The 5,603-nt window shown below is 32.4% G+C and overlaps 1 non-coding gene across 1 annotated transcript; it reads right to left on the minus strand.

The window, feature by feature from the left end:
- Nucleotides 1-5,530: 5,530 nt before the first annotated feature.
- Trnak-uuu (transfer RNA lysine (anticodon UUU)) lies at nucleotides 5,531-5,603 on the minus strand. The gene has a single exon. It is a non-coding gene; the product is annotated as a tRNA-Lys (tRNA).

The raw sequence follows: 5,603 nt of genomic DNA on the forward strand, positions 1-5,603 counted from the left end.
AACAATCTATAACATCTCACAAATTAGCACTATTTTGTACATATGTTAAAAAAAAAGTCTTTAAAATAATTTTCCGTGCTAAGGTATATGACGACATCGACCATGATACCGATATTTATTTAACACGGTTTAGATAATTTTTTAAACTAATTGAAACGATCACACTATTCGGTAGTCTCAAAAAAAAAAAATATAAAATCAATTGAATATCAATTTTGAATCTAATTTTCTTTAGGTGATAATTGTTTAAAAATACATTTAGCTTAATCTAATATTCCAAAGTCAAATAGGATTAACATAACACCGATCAGTCTGTCATTGGGCAACCGTATAAATATACGTATGTTATATGCATACAGTATAAATGATATCGAATTCAAAGTTGTTTGAAGGCACCTTAAACAAATTGGTGAACCTTTAATTTATTCAAATTCTTTTTCTAGATAGATATTTATAGACTTTGTCTACAGCATGATAAAAATTGAATATTTCATGTATTTCTTCATAGAATGTAGGCAAAAAATCATAGACTACTAATAAATAGGGCACACTTTTAAGGCGAGACTTTGTTAGGAATTTGTCTCATAGTATAAAATATATTTTTGAATTCCATTTCTTGGGACATATTTCCTTGAAAATGCATATTTTTAAATAAGTTTTTTTGTGCAGTTTTTTTTTCAAAAGCCTAGATCTGCTTTGTTTGATCTCAAGTGCCTATTGTGCCTTTTTTCATAAAAAAAGTAAAATCAAAGACTGGATCGCACGAACTTGCTATCTAGATTAAAAAATGTCTGCAAAATAAGTTTGCCTTTTAAAATTTAAATTCCATTTAATTTCACAAAAAACTTAAATTAGTTACTTAGAATATATTTATATACATTACATTTCATATTTGTTTTTTTGTTTTTTTAAGTGTTGACCCGTTTTCGAAAAATCCAATTTTGAAATAATGTGCGTGCGTGTGTACGTACGTTCTTACGTCCGTATATTCGCCACGTTTTTTTCGTTGTCCATAGCTCAAGAACCAGTAGAGATATTGACATGAAATAGGCCTGTTGCTTTAGATTATTTAAGACTCGATCAGGAAAGGACATGGCAGTCTTCAACGATTGTAGCCCTCTAACGTCGACACTTCTCACAGTATTTTATGTTTTGGCTTGGATCGGGATATCCGTAGCCGTACCTTGGCTACAACGAGGAAGTGGTCCGAGTCACTGTTGGACTCTTTGGAATGTTCGGACATCCTGTATACTGGAGAAGTGCCGTGCGTTGATCACAATGTGGTCAATCTGGTAGGCAGGTGATTGATCAGGAGATTTCCATGTCACCTTGTGGATATTAAGATACATATGTGAACTGCGTACTAGCTACCAGAACGTTACGCCCCACCTCGAAAATAATCAGCCTGAATCCGTTGTCAGAGGTCTTGTGGCTGCAGTCTGTATCTCCCGATTGTGCCTCCAAAATGTTTTCCCTTCCTAGCTTGACGTTAAAATCTCCTAAGGCAATTTTAATATCATAGCCAGGGCATTGCCCATATGTCAAGTCCAAGGCTCGAAGAATATGTCTTCGGTGTCCTTATGTTTCTCCTCTGTTGGGACATGTGCGCATATTAGGCTTATGTTAGCGAATTTAGCGTTGATGCGCTCGCTCACACTGTTGAATCTCAAGACTTTTTACCTGAGTCTAGTTCCAACAACAATTCCACACCCAAATAGACGCTGCATTTGTTTGCGGTAGCAATTGGAGTGGTATACATTGCAGTTTTATAGTTTCCGTCGCGGCCTGCACGTGGTCTGTTAAGGGACCTAACATTTCAAATACGTTGTCCTTATTTCGTTTGCGTGGGTTCGTATCCGAGGCTTGTTGGTGCTTCGCAACTAACGTATTTTATGTGGTCAGCAAGTCACGACGACGGCACAACCCTTAACCTGTAGGGCCATTTCCTTAGTATAGCTCCGTTGATTCCATCTCTGGAATTCGGACACTGCCGTCTGGATAAGGAGATGTGCCTTAGTGGAAACATCTCTCCCCCTCCTATCAACTTTCCACTTACCCCCAACAACTTTGGTAAGAACCCAATCTGCATAGTTGAGGTACTAGAAACACGATGTTCACCGCGGGGAGGTGAGAGTAGGAGTAGGACCTCTTGAATGCACATGTCTACCATTTAGAATGAAATATATTCGTTTGTTATTAAAGTTTTTACTATCTTTAATTATTGCCAATAAATTTGAGTCGGAAATCAATATTAACAAACTTTTTTTTTGTAAGGAAATTAACGCTTCGATTTTCCTAACAAATTTTACTAAATGTATTTTACGTGCTTCTTCTATGATGAATATTATTTTTCCATCCTTGACAAACTATAGTTGAAATTTTTCCAATTTTTAACAATATCACATCACAATGTAGAGCATAAAACTGAATTCAGTTCCTATTTTTCTGTTATAACTGTTAAATAAAATCAGTTGGACATTTTGCCTCCACGGTTGTCTGATTTTGTGGTAAGCTTGAAAACTGGTTTGCTTACTATTGTTACGTTGAAAGGTTCAAAATTGTTTAAAGCTTAAGTGGTCCTAGGTTCTACTTCCCTTCACGGTTGGCACGTTGGTCTTTTGTGACCAAATTTGGTAATTATTTTTTCTCTTGGTAAACGGTCATTTTTATTCACTTTGTTTATTTTTTTCCGAAACGAAAAAAAGATATTCGACAATTTGATTAAGGAATTCAAACTGAAAATTCTTTTACCATACTCACATGGCCAAATAGAAACAACGGTTAAACTCATTCTCAAGGTCGGATCCAGACTTTTCATCAGGGGAGGGGATGAGTTTTTACTCACAGCTTAAAAATGTTCTCTAATGTTTTGTAAAGATGCTAACAAAATTTAATAATTGCTAAAATGACAACTTTAGTTATCAAATGATTTACGACACTGTTGTCCAGCAAGTTATGGTCTTAATATTTAATTTGGATGACTCATTATGAAAGCATTCAAAGATTCGAAAAGTTGTCTAAATATGCCATATTTAAGAGCTAAAATACAATAGCTTACAGCGTTTTTGGTGCATTTCGCGCAGAAATTGTTTTGAAGCGTTGCTTTTTTCCAAAAACAAAACACACTTTTCTTGCTTTCATTTCTATAAATGCGAAGAACGCTGCAAAAATTTAAAAATCCAGAAAATGAGAGAGGATTATTTTTCCTAACTCAATTTCCGGGAGTCTCATTACTATCGTTATCAATCTGCTTACTCATATTTGGATCTTATAAAAGCGTCAACAAAACTTAAAACTCGTAGAGGCAAAAAGGTTTGGTTCTTGAATTTAAGGAAATAGTTGTATTTAAGAACATAATTTATCTAAAAAAATTAAATTAAAACAAAGTAAGGTAAGTAAACAAATAAGTTGGGAAGAAAAGTTTTGTAGCACTCACAAATTACACGTTTCAAAGCTTTTATATCAATAGATATGAAACGTTTATTATGTTTTTCACTTAGCCATTAGTTTAACAAAAGTGTCACTTGATTTTTTGGGACATTTGTATTATTGAAATTCATGTTTGAATCTCAGTTCTAGAGCATCCAAAACAAATTCACTTCAAAGGTAGATTTATCTAATTTTTTAAGATCTTTTGTATTCAACAGAAAACCAATTTGGAAAGAAATGAAATGCACGACTGGGTCGCAAGAACTTGATAATTTCATCCAAAAAGTCTGTTTAAAAATATCGCCTATTTTTTAAGATTTGGAAATGTACCTCCAAAATAAGTTCTTCTCAAAAATGTAAATGCCATTTTATTTGTCAAAACATCTATGTAGATTAACCTATTTTTTTCGAAAATCATTTTATATTTTGTCTTAAAATTATTTTTGTTATAAGCACTAAATAAAGAGCTTATAAATGTATGAATATTTTGTCCCCTTTCTGAGATATCGAGTTTTGTAAACAAAATTAGTATTTTATTAAAAATAAAAGATACATTTTTGATCGTAAAAAATCATCATCAATTTGATAATTGACAAGAGAATAATTTTGAAATCGTTCCATTAGTTCTTGAGAAAAATTAAAACCAAAATAAAGGTTTTTTTTAAGGGATACCCTTCTGTAGCAATACGAAAATATGTTTTTCTTGAAGAAAGAAGCCAAATTAAGAACAAAAAATTTTGAGAAAGTTTTAGAAAAATCACATGTTTGAACCAAAAATTAGTGTGGGGCCTGGATTAATAAAATGATAAAAACTCCCTACACTAATCAGCTGATAATCCTAATTTCATTCAGAACAATTGTTTGGACTGTAGGGCTCAGGAAAGATAGACAGACGGAAGGAATCGAGGTGAAACTTCTCTACCATCGTAATGTCATATTTGATTAGAAACTCTAGTTTGAACTATTTCTGTGTGTCAAAAAAATTTAATAATAAAATTGAAGGCTAGTTTAAGGAATTCAAAGGCAACTTAATATAAAATTGATGATCTCTTATTCAAGGTTTCTTCTTAAGAACCTGAATATTTGCTCTTTTTCTTAGAAACTATTTTTATGAAAATAATTTTATCATGACTAAAGTTTTTTCAAGTTCTAAATTGAGCGAAAATCAATATTTGAGTTGTTTTTGACAGCAAACCACTTTTTGTTGAATGTCGTCAAATTACTAATAAATCTTTACTTATACCTACAACTTAACTGTATAAGCTTTTTGGCTCATATGACCCCCCCCCCCTGGATCGTCAATTGGTCAAAAGTTGATGAATTTGTGCTGTATTTTTGGAATGTGCTGAATATCCGATTCATATTATGTTCCTGGTCCAATCTTCAGTCAAAAGTAGTACTTTTAGCAACAAAGTTTAAGGAAGTAAAATACAAATGTTGTTTTCCATATACAAAAAATAAATAATTCATAATATAATGGGGGTCATATCCATTAACGCAATACGATTAGTTTTGAATTAAAGGGAATACCTACGAAAAAGCAAACAAATTATGCCCCTGGGATCCGCCATTGCTCATTTTAAGCAACCTTCTGTTAATAAAAACTTTCTTAAAAATAAATATAAACTCTTGATATGAATTTGACTTTATTGTTTATATTGGAAGCATAAAGACGTAAAAATTCTCAAAATCAGACCATATCACTTTTAATAAAATTAAAGCAAAAACAAACGTTTTAAATTTGTGTTTAGAACTTTTAAAACTTTTGTTACTGGCTATTTAGATTTCATCTCCGTAATAATGAATCAAGAAATTTCAATATCATATTTAATTGAATGTTTTTCTGACTGCATTCAGGGTTATCCCGAAGATGATGGAGTGGAGGATGCCTAGATTATCAAAAAATCACAATATTAACGATAAAATGGACATTATACGAATTTCGAAGAAAATACAGTTTCTTTAAACATAGTTTAAACTAGTATTATTTCGGAAGTTTAAATTTATACCCGAAGATACATCGTCACAGTAATTTAATTTTTCATCAATATCTTGTGTTCAATATTATTTGCAATCCAAAGTTAAATCAATAAAATAGCAACGCCCGAGCAGGGACTTGAACCCTGGACCGTTGGATTAAAAGTCCAACGCTCTACCAACTGAGCTACCCGGGC

This window comes from Eupeodes corollae, chromosome 1 (assembly GCF_945859685.1).
Source record: "Eupeodes corollae chromosome 1, idEupCoro1.1, whole genome shotgun sequence".
In the NCBI taxonomy this organism is placed as follows: Eukaryota; Metazoa; Arthropoda; class Insecta; order Diptera; family Syrphidae; genus Eupeodes; species Eupeodes corollae.